Source organism: Lonchura striata, chromosome W (genome assembly GCF_050655825.1).
Source record: "Lonchura striata isolate lonStrDom1 chromosome W, ASM5065582v1, whole genome shotgun sequence".
Classification (NCBI taxonomy): Eukaryota; Metazoa; Chordata; class Aves; order Passeriformes; family Estrildidae; genus Lonchura; species Lonchura striata.
This window is the reverse complement of record NC_140743.1, coordinates 15581328-15599382: the sequence shown is the minus strand read 5'-3', so window position 1 is coordinate 15599382 and position 18055 is coordinate 15581328.

Sequence of the window (18055 nt, the reverse complement as noted above, 5' to 3'; positions counted from 1 at the left end):
TTTTTTTTTCCTTCTTTAGTTTTCTCTTTTCTTTTATAATAATAGTTTAATAAAGTTTTTTTCTATTATTAAACTTAAACCTGCTTTACTCTATTCTAAATTCCACTTCACAGCATTCAAAAAAAAAATCACATTTTCATAAAAGCACTGGCATTGTGCCAGTGTCAAACCATAACATTTGGTCACTGACTCTGCTTATGTTGCAGACGTAACCAAGCGGTTGGATTGCTCACTGGTGAAGGAGGTCAACAATGCTGTCTTGTTTCAATTGCTGAGAGCATTGTGGTGTGCAATTCAGGACCAGGTTCATCTGTACTACATCCTGCACATTCGGAGTCACACCACTTTACCAGATTTTATAACTGAAGGTAACGCCAGGGCTGATAGGTTGGCTAACCCTGCGTAGGTGGCACCTCAGCCTGATAGAACTGCACAAGCCAAGGCGTTGCATGACTTTTTTCATCAAAGTGCACATACTTTGCAAAACCAGTTTGATTTGACAGCAACCGAGGCTCGTGACATTGTCAGCTCTTGTGCTGACCGTCATGGGTTTGCTGCACCTTTACTGGCGGGGATGAACCCCAGAGGCCTGAAGGCCTTGCAGCTCTGGTAAACAGATATTACACACATTGCCGAGTTTGGTCAACTTAAGTATGTGCATGTGTCTGTCGACACCTTCTCCTCCGCCACGTGGGCAACTGTTCACACGGGGGAGAAGAGTTGCGATGTGATTGCTCATTGGAGGATGGCTTTTGCAGTTTTGGGGATACCTTCATGCGTAAAGACTGACAATGTCCCTGCCTATGCCTTACACAAGGTATGTCAGTTTTTACGCCTGTGGAGAGTCTCACACAAGTTTGGCACTGCGCATTCACCAACAGCTCAAGCCATTGTTGAATGCGTGCATGGCACTTTAAAGCATGTTCTGGAGAAACAAAAAGGGGGAATGCCAGGAGAGACTCCACACAGTCGGTTGGAGAAAGCTTTGTATACAATCAACCATTTAACTGTGCCAAAGAATTCAGAGATTCCTGTTATTTTGAATCACTTTCTCTCACTTCATTCAGCAGGTGAGACGCACCTGCCCCAAGCGAAGGTCTGGGTGCGAGACCTTGTCACCAATAGGTGGGAGGGTCCATGCGACCTCATTACTTGGGGCGGTGGGTATGCATGTGTCTCCACAGATACCGGGGTACGATGGTTACCTGCGAAGTGTGTTCGCCCTGACTTGAGACAGCAGAAACAGAATGTGGTCAACAGACAGCCTGTGAGCGGTGACCATGGTGCTGACCATCCATCACAATCTTCAGATGATGATCAAGACACGGACCATCAGTCAGCTGGCCCCTCCACGAGGGGAAGATGAACATTTGATTTGCTTTGCTTTTGGACATGGACTGGTGACGGGTTAGCCTGCCTGTGTTACAAGCAGACTAACAATGTTTTGGTGTTGGTGATGGCGTTTTAGATTTAATAGTTAAGTTTGTAAAGAGTTATAGTGTAGGTCAAAATTTCTTTGACTGTTCTGAGCCAACATCCAATGAGGTTTTGAATTATCAACTTGTGAACCCTGGAGTCGTGTTTGTCCTTTTCTTTGCAAGGAGTTTTGACAAACACCGCCTCCTTCTTTAAACAAAAAGGGGGAAATGTGGGTCTCAGATTCAAAGAAAGAAACTGAGAGTTTCTATCCAGGCAGAGGCCTGGGAAAGTGCTGGGAAAGAATGTAAATAATTCTTTATCTGTCTTGTTTTTCACATTGTTTATAGTTAAGTTCTATCACTGTGCATCAAGCACTCTGCACCAATGGTGGTGGGTTGTTTTCACTTCAGAACCAATGGATTTGGTCCTTGCGGAGCTCTGTATAAAAGAACGGTGCATTTTGAATAAACCGGAGTTTACTCTCAACAGCCTTCTGAATCAGAGCCTCTTCATTACCGTCCTGCCTTGACAGTGACAAGTACGCACTTTTGGAAAAATTTGGGAGGAAAGGGGGCTACTTAATACCTGGGGAAAGGGGCTAATTCATGAGGAAATAATTAGACAAATATTAAAAGCCATCAGGGGGCCAGAAGCAATTGCTGTATTCCATGTAAAAGGACACCAGTCTGGGATGCAGTTCAGAACTCGGGGAAACAATTTATCTGACAAAGAGGCAAAAAAGCACAGCTTTGTTAAAGGTAAGTATCCCAGAAGTTGAAAGAGAGGAAACCAAAGAATTCCTCTCTCTACCCTCCAAAAGGAGATAGAAGATTATCAGAAGACTGGGGGGCGTCTGGAAGAAGGTAAGTGGAAGTTTCCAGACGGGAGGGAATTACTGTCAAAGGAATATACTAGGAAAATTCTAAGGAGATTGCATCAACAAACACACTGGGGGGACCCAAGCCCTAGCAGAGCAATTCCTGAGATTCTTTGGCTGCAAAGGTATGTACGAATTGGCTAAAAAAGTGGTACAGGGGTGCATAATTTGCAAGAAAATAAATAGGGCAAACTCATGAAAACTAACAATGGGGAGTTGCCCAGCAGCTTACCAACCTTTTGAAAGAATCCAGGTAGATTTCACTGATCTACCTAAGGTCGGGAGATACAAATTTTTATTAGCCATAGTGGATAAACTAACCCACTGGGTGGAGGCTTTCCCAAGCTCCAGGGCTACAGCCCAAACAGTATTGAAATTCTTATTGGAAGAAATCATACCTCGATACGGGTTAGCAAGCTGCATTGATTCAGACCAAGGAACACATTTTACTTCAAAAATAATCAAACAATTGGCAGATACCTTAAGTATTCAGTAGGACTATTACACCCTGTGGCACCCTCAGAGTTCTGGGCAAGTTGAAAGAATGAATCAAACATTAAAAGCCCAATTATCCAAATTGATGTTAGAAACAAAAATGTCATAGATAAAATGACTCCTGTTGGCCTTGCCTCTCAATCTTGGACAAAAAGAAAATTGATCTTAGGTTTCCTGGTTCCCCAATTTCCTTCTCAGGCATCCTGTCCCAAGGAACCATATCCCACCTCTGTCTATCCCCTCCCGATCAAGGTCTTTCTCCCTTACGGGGGTTGTTCCTTATGTGCTGGTTTCCTTCTCTAATGGCAGTTACCATTACCCCGGCCTTTGCCTTCTCTTTTTCCTCATCCCTCCTGACATACACCTTCTGTGCCCCCCTTAAGAGATGCTTCAATCCCTTTTCTTGCCAACTGTCCAATTTCTCTAATTTTGTCTATATATCTGGCCACACATGGGTGACAAAATTTATCTTTAGCAAGGTCTGTCCAGCTACTGTGTCAGAGTCGATACCTAAGTACTGCCTCATATTTTTTCTCAATCTTTCTAGCCACTCTGTTGGGGTTTCTTCCCTCTTCTGCTGTTCATCAAATGCCTTATGAGCATTCTGGCTTTGTGGAGCAGCCTCTTTAATACCCATTACAATTAATGTTCTATAATCCTCCACATTTTGCCTTCCCTCAGGGTTGTTGTGGTCCCAATTAGGGCATACTGTGGGCATTTTCAGATCCCCAGGAGGTCCTTGCATGTGCTCCCTTTCCCATATTCACATTACAGTCATCTGGATCATCTGTCTTTCCTCTGGTGTAAATAACATGATCATTATTGATTGGATTTCTTCCCACATATAAATGCTGAGCCCTAAAAAATTGGTTTAACTGTTTCGCTAATCCAATGGGGTCTTCTTGTAATCCTTTTAATTCCTTATTGAACATCCTCACATCAGAGGAATTGAGTGGTACAGTCATAAATCCAATTTCCCCATGCACCCCATCCATCGGTACTTTCCTCAGAGGATATAATCCCACTGCTTCATTCCCATCCCCCAACCTGTTTTCCTCTCGCTCTGTCATTCTGTTTCTAGTATTTTGACTAGGCCCATCAAAGAGCAAGGGAGGTGCAGTCAGTGCCAGTGGGGGTGGAGGGGGCAAATAGCCTAATGGGTCCCATTTTTTACCTTCTGTTACTATCTTCCTGATTGAATGGTTTCTTAGCCCTTACATGGATGTTGAAAGACTGACATATCCACACTTTGTCCAACCCATACGTCAGCCAATAGACATGATTTGGTATAATTTCCCCCTTAGTCCACTCTATCATACAGTACTCTATAATCTTAACCTCATCCTTACCTTTGGTGTGGGGGTCATGTGAAAAATGCTAATCACTTGTGCTAAAATTTTAGAAGTTTAAGAGTAATAAAATAGTAATAAAAATAGTAATACAAATTAGGACAATAAGAATTTGGACAATCAAATTTAGGACAATAAAAGACGATGAAAAGCAAAGAATTACGGACATCTGGATGCTCTTGGGCACTAAGCCACAAAAGCATGCCTCGCTAACAAAGGATTAACCCTTAAAAGCAATAGCTTGTTGCATGTTCATATATCTCATACATGATTCAAAAATTCTTTTCAAACAAAGGGTGTTTTCTGGTTATTGTCAACTTCACCCCCTCATCTGGTAAATCAATGTTTTGGCTCCTTGAAGTCTGCAAGAAGTCTGGTTCTTCCCAATAAGGAGGCAATAATTCTTCTCTTGAGATCTTAGTGTCTTGTTGCTGTTATCTCTATGCGAAGAATTTCTTGGTTATCCATTCCTTGAGCTAGTTACAAAAAATATCTTACATCACATAGTTTCTATTTTAATATTATGCTATAGACTAAAAACTATATTTACCACACTACTTAAAAGACATTAATACAGCATAACTTTCTAACATAACACATATAGTATTCATTTTAATATTTGCAAAAAGCCAATCATATAATATGCATCTATAATAGGTCATATTTCCACTGGGCTAGTTTTCTTCCTGGGGACTATCTGGGGGTATACCTGTTGACATCACTTCCTTCTCCCCTTGAGGATTCCCTACTTGCTCCTAGTCCCATTCTTAACAGCCACTCACTCGGTCACAGGAGAAGGGGGTGATGCTCGTTGCCGGCAAGCTCTGATCCCACTTTCACCTTGGCACGCATCATGAGCAGCTGGTCCCCGTCTCTGGCACTGACTGGCAGAGGGTAGAGGTTCGACCATTGGCTGTGGTCCCTTACTGACAGAAGTGGCCGATAAGAGTGGACCAATGTCGAAGGACTGAGGCAAAGGAATGGGGAAGGACCCTTGCTTGCATCTCCGAGCTGTCTTTATTTCTCCCTGCACGGGGGGCAGCAACACAGGTGATACAGTGTAGCAACTCAAAGTAAAGACAAAAGGTGCAAAGTAGAGAAAACTGGTGGCTTTTAAAAGGGGGGCTGCCCCCGGTGGGGGAGGGGCAGCCTAACAACAAATCAAGGGCTAGATAAGATGAGTATGGGGTGGATATATGTAAACATGAAACCAATAGGGAAGGGAAAGGGAAGAGTGCATACTTCATATACCAATGAGTAAAAAAAATTATCATAGCTGACAAGGAAGCTTCTAGATAAATGGGTGTAGCAAATAATGACAGACAAGCTGCAGGGGCAGGATTTGGAAGATGGACAGGGAAGGATCTGGAAATAAGGGAGGTATACCCCAGGACTGACACAGGCAAAGGCAGGAAAACAGGCAGAAAACAACTTTGGGGAGACACTATTAGGAAAATTGAACAGGGCTGAATAGGAACAAACCATTACAATTATTTTAAACAATTTCTTAAACATAAACCTCAAAATCCCACTATCACAACAAGTCCTTGCCATAAAAGCCTGCTTTCCCAACAGCCACGAGAAGAAAAAGGAAAGAAAAAAAAGAAACCCTTGCCTTCCATAGGAAAGCACAAGCAAACAAACAATTCAGTGAAGTTGGAAGAACCAGCGAGAGATTGACTCACTGTCCCCATCACAATGGGGGCTCGTGAACAAGACTAAATGGACCTCAACAGAGCTATCTCTCTTCCAGCTTTATTGCCCACCACTGGCACTGACTCCATCTCCCTCTGTCTCTCGGTCCCTGGCAGGGCTTTTCAACATCGTCCCTCGCTCTCCCCAGCCACTACCACTGCGACACAGATTTGGCAAGGATGAGTTCCCTCCAGCAGCCCGCTCCGGGAGCGGAGGGCTCGTGTAGAGATGCCTGCACCGGGGGGACCCCAGGGGCATGGCCTGTGCCTCGCCTCCCTCTCGTCCTCTCTCTCCTTCTTGACCCTCCTGACCGGCAACTGCGGCCGCCGCTCCGTGCTTCAGACCGCGGCCGCTGCTTCGTGCTTGAGACCACTGCCACTGCTTCGTGCTTGGGATCGTGGTGGGCTGGGAGCCACTCTTTCACACTGAATCCGCACATGTGGGACCAGGCGTGCGGAGGGGGATAGAATGCACATGCAGTGACAGGGAGGTGTCCTGGGTTGTAAGATAAGCTTGTATTCTATTTGCAATCTGTTGGAGGTTGGGCAGGTTTGTTATCTCTTCCAAGAACAATGGTTTGCTCCAAAGAGGTAATGGTTTGTTAATGGGCCATTGACTGACTAATTGCAGGGCTGGTAACGTAACACCATCCCATTGTGAGGTGCTCCACCCAGAGGGGGAAGCCAAGCACTCTATTATTGTATAAAGGGGTACCTTTGGGGGACAGAGCAGCTCTCTATCTTTGTGGGATTTCCCAGAGAAGCAGCTCCTTCGGCGGAACTCCTGAGAGAAGCGGCCGGAGCGCGGTGAGGCGGCGGCTGCGGAGCTCGGAGGCAGCCCCGGCGCAGAGGAAGACCAGCCCCACTGCCACCAGATCTTCAGAGAAAAACTATACCCTTCTAAAGATCACCACTTCAGCTGCAATTCATCAGCCACTGCAAGAGGAGCAGCTATCATTTCAACCGGACTGCTACCAACACCCCGAATCCTCAGGTTGTGGACTTTATCACTAGTTTTGTTTGTACCAATTGCATTTGCCTTTTTAAATTGTTATCTAGTTTTCTCCTAGTAAAGAATTGTTACTCCCATTCCCATATCTTTGCCTGAGAGCCTTTCAATTTAAAAATCCTGGTAATTCGGAGGGAGGGGGTTTACCTTCTCCATTGCACAGGAGGCTTTTGCCCTCCTTCACAGACTCCTGTCTTGTCAAACCAAGACAGATTTTGGCGCATCAACGTGGGGCTCGAGGGCATTGAGAGGGAAAAAGGATTAACAGTTCTTAAGTAATTTGTTTTTTGTTGTGTGTAGAAACATCTTAAGCATCACCATGTGGTCTAGTTTACCTTGGTTTGGGTGTCATGTGATCGTCGCTATACTTTTCCCATTTGCAGACCCTTATCTAAAAATGGGTCCTATAACTAAGGCTACTGTGTCTGTTATCAAGTTTGGCTTCTGGGTTAATTGGGAGAGAAATTCATGGATCTTTAATTTCCTCTGGAAGGCAGGTACATGGATTCATAGCTATCACACACTAACTGTATGTTTTTGGGGTTACTTTAATAACGGTACATACTGCGAGGAAATAGCACCTGGGGAAACTTTCTCCCAACCTTTTAACCATCTTTTTGGGTCCGCTCCACCAGTTCTCAAAGGGTTAAGATCCTCTCTAAGTGCTAATGATATCATACAATGGGTGGTGTTGCTGATAGGCCTGTTATATTTAGCATTCAGAGATAAGGGAAGATTAACCTGGATAACTACCCTCACACCTACACCACAGACTCGAGATGCTGCTGCAGAACCTGACACTGCCCCAGAGACTCGAGATGCTGCTGCTCCAGAGCCTGACCCTGCCCCACAGCCCACCTCAGAAATGAACCACCCAGATTGGGTGAGGGTTCTGGTTAAGGAGATATGAGAGATGCTGAAGGAGTGCATTTCCCCAGCTGGTGAGAAACCGGCCCTTTGCCTTGAGGAGGGACAGTCTAATAGTACAGCTGTGGAACCCACAAATGTTACAACTGTCCAGGTTCCAGCTGAACAACAAAGGCAGTCACGGCCAGCAGCAGTTGCCCCGGTAGAAACAAGGAAGTCTAAGGTGAAAGCAGAGCACCCTGCAGATAGGGACAGGAATGGAGGAACCTCACAACCCACAGGGGACCCAGAGATTGCTATCATCACCGAGTCCCTGACGTACGAAAGTCTTTGTAATCTGCATAAAGACATTGTGCGTCGAGGGCGTGAGGCTTATACTACTTGGTTACTCCGGGTTTGGGATCTTATGGGTACAGACGTGCAGGTGGACGGTGGTGAGGCAAGGAACTTGGGACCCTTGACCCAGGACTCGGGTATAAATCAGGTTTTTGTAAGGGAACCAGGGTCCCTCTCTCTGGGAGCGGCTCTTAATGAGTGTCAGGGAGAGGTTTGTCCACAGGGATAGAATGCAGGAGCACCATCATAGAATGCACTGGAAGACCCTCGAGGAAGGGATCCAACAGCTGAGGGAAGTGGCAGTATTGGAGGTACTCTTTGGGAGGGATGGACGACACAATAATGACCCCGACAAGGTCAGGTGTACAGGACAAATGCTGTGGAGTCTAGCAAATCTGGGGCCATCTCAATACACCACTTTCATTGCAACAATCAATGCTGATGCTCACCGGGAGACAGTGGGCTCTGTTGCCAACAAACTTAGGAATTATGAGAGTATGATTAATGGCCCAATGCAGGCTCATATCTCAGCTGTGATTAAGGAGTTTAAAGAGGAGATGAGGGAGGAGATGAGGAAGGTTAATGCAGCACCCATGAGAGTCACAGGCCCCAGAATCAGCGCCCAACAATCCCCAGCTAGAGAGAGAGGGTACACCCCAAGGGCTAATCTGTGGTTCTTCCTGCGTGACCATGGGGAAGACATGGGGAGGTGGGATGGGAAACCCACTTCTGTCCTGGCAGCACGGGTCTGTCAACTCAAGGAGGGAAACTCTAACCGGGGGAGTTCCACCAAAGTGAAGGTAGCCTCAACCTCCCGTGACCAAGCTTGTGGGTACGATCTGTCAGACCCCCTTCAAGGGACCTCTAGTATGTATGCCCAGGAAAGGAATAATAACCAGTGTTAGAGGCGCCCTGTCTCTAGCCAGGGAGAGGCACGGGAAAAACGGATCTTCTGGATAGTGTGGATCCGATGGCCTGGCACATCAGAGCCACAAAAATATGATGCTTTAGTTGATACTGGTGCACAGTGTACTCTGATACCATCGGGACATGTGGGGGCAGAGCCTGTTTCCATTGCTGGTGTGACAGGGGGATCACAACAATTGACTCTGGTGGAAGCCGAGGTGAGCCTGACTGGGAAGGAGTGGAAGAAACATCCTATAGTGACTGGCCCAGATGCTCTGTGTATCCTAGGCATAGACTTCCTCCGGAATGGCTATTACAAAGACCCAAAGGGACTCAGGTGGGCTTTTGGAATAGCCGCTGTAGAGGCAGAAGACATTAAGCAATTGAACACCTTGCCTGGACTGTCAGAAAACCCCTCTGCAGTAGGACTCCTAAGGGTGGAAGAGCAACGAGTGCCAATTGCGACCTTGACAGTGCACCGCCGGCAGTATCGGACGGATCGAGATGCCGTGATCCCCATCCACAAAATGATTCGGGAGCTGGAGAGCCAAGGGGTGGTCAGCAAAACCCACTCACCCTTCAACAGCCCCATCTGGCCTGTGCGCAAATCTGACAAAGAATGGAGATTGACTGTGGACTATCGTGGCTTAAATGAAGTGACTCCACCGCTGAGCGCTGCTGTACCGGATATGCTGGAACTCCAGTACGAGCTGGAGTCCAAGGCAGCAAAGTGTTATGCCACCATTGATATTGCTAATGCGTTTTTCTCCATTCCTCTGGCAGCAGAATGCAGGCCTCAGTTCGCTTTCACCTGGAGGGGCGTGCAGTACACCTGGAACCGACTGCCCCAGGGGTGGAAACACAGCCCCACCATCTGCCATGGACTGATCCAGACTGCACTAGAAAAGGGTGAGGCTCCAGAACACCTGCAATACATTGATGACATCATTGTGTGGGGGAGCACAGCGGCAGAAGTGTTTGAGAAAGGTGAGAGGATCATCCAGATACTACTAGAAGCTGGCTTCGCCATCAAGAAGAGCAAAGTCAAAGGACCTGCCCCAGAGATCCAGTTCCTGGGAGTGAAATGGCAAGACGGACGGCGCCAGATTCCCACTGAGGTCATCAACAAGATCACAGCTATGTCCCCACCAACCAGCAAAAAGGAAACACAAGCTTTCCTAGGTGCCATAGGTTTCTGGAGAATGCACATTCACGAGTATAGCCAGATTGTGAGACCTCTTTATCTGGTTACCCAAAAGAAGAATGATTTCCACTGGGGCCCTGAGCAGCAACAAGCCTTCACCCAGATCAAGCAGGAGATCGCTCATGCTGTAGCCCTTGGCCCAGTCAGAACGGGACCAGAGGTCAAGAATGTGCTCTACTCTGCAGCCGGGAACCATGGGTTGTCCTGGAGCCTTTGGCAGAAAGTGCCTGGGGAGACTCGAGGCCGACCACTGAGATTCTGGAGCCGAAGTTACAGAGGGTCTGAAGCCAACTACACTCCCACAGAGAAGGAAATCTTGGCTGCCTTTGAAGGAGTTCAAGCCACCTCGGAGGTAATTGGCACAGAAGCACAGCTCCTCCTGGCACCCCGACTACCGGTGCTGGGGTGGATGTTTAAAGGAAAGGTTCCCTCTACCCACCATGCCACTGATGCCACATGGAGCAAATGGATTGCCCTCATCACTCAGCGCCCCCATATTGGAAACCTGAATTGCCCTGGGATTTTGGAGATAATTACAAACTGGCCAGAAGGTGAAAACTTTGGTCTCACTGATGATGAGGAGCAGGTACAAGTGACAAGGGCTGAAGAAGCTCCACCATACAACCAACTACCAGCAGAGGAGACCTGCTACGCTCTTTTCACTGACGGTTCCTGTCGCATCGTAGGGATGAACCGGAAGTGGAAAGCAGCCGTATGGAGCCCCACACGCCAAGTTGCACAAGCTACCAAAGGAGAAGGTGGATCAAGCCAACTCGCTGAACTCAAGGCCGTTCAGCTGGCTCTGGACATTGCTGAAAGGGAGAAGTGGCCAAAGCTCTACCTTTATACTGATTCGTGGATGGTAGCCAATGCTCTGTGGGGCTGGCTGGGAAGGTGGAGGAAGGTCAACTGGCAATGTAGAGGAAAGCCAATCTGGGCTGCTGATATATGGAAAGACATTGCCTCTCGGGTGGAAAAGCTGACGGTGAAAGTCCGTCATGTAGATGCCCATGTCCCCAAAAGTCGGGCTAATGAGGAGCACCGAAACAACGAGCAGGTACATCAGGCAGCAAAAATAGAGGTGTCAAAGATAGACTTAGATTGGCACCATAAGGGGGAGTTGTTCCTGGCTCGATGGGCTCATGATGCCTCAGGTCATCAGGGCAGAGATGCCACCTACAAGTGGGCACGAGACCGAGGGGTGGATCTAACCATGGACAGTGTTTCCCAGGTTATTCATGACTGTGAGACGTGTGCTGCCATCAAGCAGGCCAAGAGAATGAAGCTCCTATGGTATGGTGGGCGGTGGTCCAAGTACAAGTATGGGGAGGCCTGGCAGATTGACTATATCACACTGCCCCAGACACGCCAAGGCAAGCGCTACGTTCTTACCATGGTAGAAGCCACCACTGGATGGCTGGAGACTTTACCTCATGCCACTGCCCGGAGCACCATCTTAGGCTTGGAAAAGCAAGTCCTGTGGAGACACAGCACACCTGAGAGAACTGAGTCTGACAACGGCACCCATTTCAAGAACAGCCTTATCAACACCTGGGCCAGAGAACATGGTATTGAATGGATATATCATATTCCCTATCATGCTCCAGCTGCCGGCAAAGTTGAACGGTGCAACAGACTCCTTAAGACTACCCTAAAGGCACTTGGTGGGGGAACATTTAGAAACTGGGAAATTAACCTGGCAAAAGCAACCTGGATGGTCAAACCCAAGGGTCTGTCAATCGAGCTGGCCCTGCCCAGTCAGAACCCTTACACACAGTAGATGGAGATAAGGTCCCTGTAGTACATATGAAAGGTATTTTAGGGAAAACTGTTTGGATTAATCCCACCTCAGGCAAAGACCAACCCATTCGTGGGATTGTCTTTGCTCAAGGACCTGGTTACACTTGGTGGGTAATGCAGAAAGATGGGGAGACCCGCTGTGTACCACAGGGAAACTTGGTCTTAAGTGAGAACTGGGTGTAAGATTTCATGGTGTGCAGATGGAAATAGAATAAGGGGTGGATAATGTCCTGGGTTGTAAGATAAGCTTGTATTCTATTTGCCATCTGTTGGAGGTTGGGCAGGTTTGTTATCTCTTCCAAGAACAATGGTTTGCTCCAAAGAGGTAATGGTTTGTTAATGGGCCATTGATTGACTAACTGCAGGGCTGGTAACGTAACACCATCCCATTATGAGATGCTCCACCCAGAGGGGGAAGCCAAGCACTCTATTATTGTATAAAGGGGTACCTTTGGGGGACAGAGAAGCTCTCTCTCTTTGCGGGATTTCCCAGAGAAGCAGCTCCTTCGGTGGGGTTCCCAGAGAAACGGCCGGAGCGTGGTGAGGCGGCGGGGGCGGAGCTCGGAGGCAGCCCCGGCGCAGAGGAAGACCCGGCCCCACTGCCACCAGATCTTCAGAGAAAACTATACCCTTCTAAAGATCACCACTTCAGCTGCAATTCATCAGCCACTGCAAGAGGAGCAGCTATCATTTCAACCGGACTGCTACCAACACCCCGAATCCTCAGGTTGTGGACTTTATCACTAGTTTTGTTTGTACCAATTGCATTTGCCTTTTTAAATTGTTATCTAGTTTTCTCCTAGTAAAGAATTGTTACTCCCATTCCCATATCTTTGCCTGAGAGCCTTTCAATTTAAAAATCCTGGTAATTCGGAGGGAGGGGGTTTACCTTCTCCATTGCACAGGAGGCTTTTGCCCTCCTTCACAGACTCCTGTCTTGTCAAACCAAGACAGGAGGGGAGGGGCCTACACTTTCCCTTGGGTCGGCAGGCTCTGTGGGTGTTATAGATACATATTATATTATGAGCTTTTTGCTAATATTAAAATGAATGCTATATGTGTTATGTTAATAAGTTATGCTGTATTAATGTCTTTTAAATAGTGTGGTAAATATAGTTTTTAGGGTATAGCATAATATTAAAATAGAAACTATGTGATGTAAGATACTTTTTATAACTAGCTCAGGGAATGGATAACCAAGAAATTCTTTGCATAGAGATAACAGCAAGAAAACACCAAAATACAGAGAATTATTGCCTCCTTATCTGGACTTTTCAGACTTCTTCCAAACTTCTAAAAGCCATGAAATTGATTTACAAGATGGGGGGGGGGGGGGGGGGGTGTGAAACTAAGCAGAAAACATCTTTTGTTTTAAAAAGAATGTTTGAGTCATATCATGTATGAGATATACGAATATGCAACAGGCTATTGCTTTTAAGGGGAAATCCTTTGTTAGCAAGGTATGCTTTTTGTGGCTTAGTGCCCAAGAGCATCCAGATGTCCGCAATTCTTTGCTTTTTATTATCCTTTATTGTCCTAACTCTGATTGTCCAAATTCTTATTGCTCTAATTTTTATGACTATTTTTATAATTATTTTATTACTAATAAACTTTTAAAAGGCTTAAACAAGTGATTGGCATTTTTCACAGTGGGGAAGTCGTCATGGCCCCGCACCCTGGAGCCTTCCTGTCTTTTACCAGTTCAGGCAACTGCTGAACACTGCCCATGTGGACTCACTCTTGCCTGTGGTCCAGAGCCTCCTATACAACTGAATCAGCCCTGACACATGTTACTACACTTAGCATTTCCAAGGCACCGCCGGCATCCTTAGTAGGGCTGGCAGCACGAGGTATTGTGCCTAGCACTACTGATTCTCCATTGTCCATGTGGACTCGCCCTTGCCCACGGTCTCCAGCTTCCTTTGTGCTGGTGGGTGTTGTGGGGGAGCTGCCATGGCCCCGTGCCCTGGAGCCTTACAGTCTTTTACGAGCATGGTCCCTGACGGTCGGCAGTCCTCACTGCCAATCTAACACCCCTTAAATCTGGTAACACTCAACCTGGCTCTCCCAGGTGCTCTTGAGTTCCCCTCTGCCTCCACTCACAGTTCCCTCCACTCGCAGGTCCCTCCTGCTATAGATACATATTATATTAGCTTTTCGCAAATATTTAAATGGATTTTATATGTGTGATATTAAAGTAACTTTGTTATAAAGATATAGATTGCATTTCTGCTGTTACTTAAGTTTAGACATAGTAGTGAAATAGCGATGCTTGTATTAAAATGCCTGCTTGGATGGGATAACATCCAATGAACATAGGGTGAGGACATCTGCTACAGATATGCCAACTATCAGCACTCACTATCTGAAAACAGTATGGACCAAGGCCCAAAATGAAAGTGATAAAGAGAAGGAGCCAAAACCACAGCCAAGAAACACGCATGCTCTAAAAAGGAAGACCCAAGGAGGGGGCATGTAAAATAGTTCCTGGAAAATGTAAAATAGTTTATGGATATTGTCGTGGTTTGACATGGAAAAAGAATTTTTCTTGGAAGGAAGAGGTCAATTTGGATATTGACCAATTGAAGGTGGACATGCCTCTGAGAGACCACAGAGGGGTTAAAAGCAGAATTCCCAGGAGAACTCGCTCTCTTTGGTTCCAGTCAGCATGCAGTGCAGAACTCTCCCCTGCCCAGCAACGAGCTGGGTGGGGGAGGGAAAAAGCCATGTGGCCTTTGGAGGTAGGCCAAAGGGTGGAGGGGGACTGGAACCAGGCCTGGCCCCTGCAGATGGAAGGATGGAGAAATTTGGGATGTCTCCATTCCCACCCCCCCCCGCCCAGAGTCTCTCTCTCTCTCTAAAGACTCAGCGGCAATTTTGTCAGCTCTTCACCGCGGGGAAAGAGAAGAGCAGGGGGGCTGCAAGGTGCCCAGCCGCCTGTGAGAGCTGGATCCTGAGCAGCAAGCCATCCTTGGGAGTCGGGACTTTTAACCCTTCCTTGAGAAATGAAAGCTTTGTGAAATTTTTCTCCTCCTCGGTTTGAAAGAGAGGAAGAGAGACAGCTTAGACTCTGGGATGTTGGAAGGAGGAATTCTAGGTGGGAGGAGATGATGGAGTGGCTTTTTGGCTGGACTTTTTCTTGGTAGCCACAGACTGAACTGGTCTTCTTCAAGAGAGACTGTATTTTAGGAGGATGCCAGTGAACCAAGAGACCTGCTTCACCTGGGAAAAGACAGAAGTGGAGCGAACAGAGAAAAGTTAGGGAGGTTGGTGGTTGTGCCCCTGTATTCAGAGAAGAAGAAGAGAAGATCTCTGTTCTTGGACCCTCGGCCCCAGGGGAAAATGGGGGGGACTGTGGTCCCAAAAATGAAAAACTGAACTGTTGTTTTTTCCCCTCTTGGCAGGGCATCCTTGAAAGGAAAAATCCTAAAAGCAGTCTGTCCATCCAAGCATTGGTAGTGAGCGCACTGTGCGTGGAAAGGAGAAGGCCACCATGGCAAACTTTTTCTCTGGGCGGTGCCATGTGTGACATGGAAGCACAGGATGTGGCAGCTGTATTTCTTGGGGGGTCTGTGGCACAGGAGGGACTTCTCTCTCCCTTTATGGACTGAGTATCGATTGTTTGGAGGGTGGAAATCTCACTGGAGTCCAGGTTTTGTCTCACTGTGGTTTGTTGAAGTTGGGTGGTGGGAGGAGGAATGCTTTGGAAGGTTTTTATTTTGAATTTTGTGTGTGGTTTTATTTCTTTCTTTTTTCTTTTATAGTAGTATAGTAGTAGTAGCTTAATAAAGTTTTTTTCCTTGTTATTAAACTTGGGCCTGCTTTTGCTCAGTTCTTGATCACATTTCACAGCATTCAATTGAGAAGTTACATTTTCATGGGGGCACTGGCATTGTGCCGGTGTCAAACCATGACAGATATGCATAAGGATCTATGAATATGCAACAGGCTGATGTAAGGGAAAAGGTGTTTAATGGTAACCCCAAAGGTAACAGTGTGGTCTTGGCTCAGTGCCAAGATGTACCCAGCCATAATAACCTTTGCTCTATGGTCCTTATCTCCTATTGTCCTTTATTAAACTTCTTAAATTTTCACAGGACAGTAAATATGTTTTTTACACGCTCAACTGTCCTATGTCCTTAAGCTTCAATGTACTCTGGTACGGATCCCTTGCAGTACTTCCTGAAGCTGGGGTTCATGCACTTGTATCACCGGCAACATGGCCAGAGCAATTATGAGGATGGTGCCTTTCGTCTCAAGTCTCCTCCCAGATTCCATCTCACTCACATCCCAAGCACACTCCCAGACTCCATCTCCCACACTTGCAATACTCAAAATCCTCCAGATCTTTCCATCTGCAGTTTTTCAGGGGGCTTTTCCACTTCTTCGGCCTCTTCTTTTTCATTATTTAGTTCTTTGTTGTCCCCGGGGTGCCAACCTGCAAACCACCAGTGATCCCAGGAGAAATTGGAGTGGCGCATCACTTGTCCAAAATCTTCTAGAGCCACAGAGGGTGGGATGTATGTAGCAGTGCATCACCTCACCAAAGGCAAGGCCCTACCTGTCCCTTTCCCACACATGCACCCAAAATGTTTTGAGCTGGAAATCTCCTCTAGTCTCTCACAACACCCCTTGGCTGGAGACAGTGGCCGGGACTACAGTAATGTTACATTTCCTCTCATGGCATCAGGGGGATCCTAATCTGTGGAGTTGCGTTATTTGTATGTTTTATTATCCCTGTATTATGTATTGGTTTATTCCTTTGTACCCCCATGTACAACTTGGTTTATCCCCAGTTTTCCCACCTTGTCCCCCCTTCCCGCCTTTCCAGTATCTATCCATCACCCTGGAAGAGGCACTTTACCCCTCCCTGGTGCCTTGTCTGTCACTCGGTGTCCCTTCCCATCCATCCAGAAGCTTCCACCTTGGGCACCGGGTGATTGGGCGAGGGCCTGGGGCCCCTCTCATATCCTTCCCCCATTAGACCACGTTGTATCACCCCATCTCGGAGCCACTCCCTATCCCTATCCCCATTGGTTACCGGTCTTCCCCTCCCTTACAGTTTATAAGCCGGTGCAAGCACCTTGTGCTCGTTCCTGTTGGCAGGCACCGTTCTGGAATATTTGGCCCCGCTGGGCTACAATAAACTTGGACTTAGCCCCCAACAGGATCCGCTCTTCATTTACCACCACGAGGCTTGCTAGCGCTGCCCGGAACCCACAAAGGCACTCTCCAAAGCCCAGCTGGGAGCAGCGGAGGGTGCCTCAATCGCCCGCCCTCGCCCCAGGACGAGAGCTAGCCGGGGCTGAGATCAGGGATCTGGGGCAGGAGCGCGGCAGCTGGCGCCCAACGTGGGGCCCTTTCCGTGGCATTGGACCCCTCGTCTGAGGATTTTTAGGGTCGTGCAGACCCGAAGACTCGTTCTCCTGGCCGTCAGCTACCCCGGCGGGAGCAGACCCACGTTTTAGTGGGTGGCGCTCCTGGGGACAGGACCGGCAGCTCCGGAACGCACCTCCGGAGTCGGCTTCTCTCGTGGTGAGGTTTTACGATTGGGCTTTTCGTTTCTTCCCTACCCTCCCGGACCCCCCGGTTGGTAATTATAGGGGTCCCTGGCGCTTTCCCTGTCCTTTTTGGTTGGGGGTTTGTCCCTTTTTGGTGGGTTTCTTTCTCCCTGGGATTCGGGGAAAAGATCCCTGTTTCCGGTGCTTCCCTTCCTGGGCGGGAAGCTATAAGGACTTGGGAAAGAGCGGGTGGGGCAGTCTTCTGTTTTTCGTTTTCGTTTCACCAATCGTAAACTTTGCGGCACCTTTTAACATCAGGCAGCATGGGTGCAAGGCTGTCCGTGCCGCAGAAGAGCGTCTATTCCCAGGTTGTGGGTATCCTTTTAGCGGGGGGTATAAGAGTTAAAAAATCAGAAGTTAAACGGTTTGTCCGGTGGCTGTCGCAAACCTTCCCGGACATTTCGGCAGCTAAATTATACCAAGTGCCCTTTTGGGACCAGGTAGAGAGGGAGATCCTGCGGCAGTCAGATCTCTCTCTCTCCAAATTCACCCATTTGGCTCTCCAAATTCAGGATATTATTAAAAATCATTACGAAAG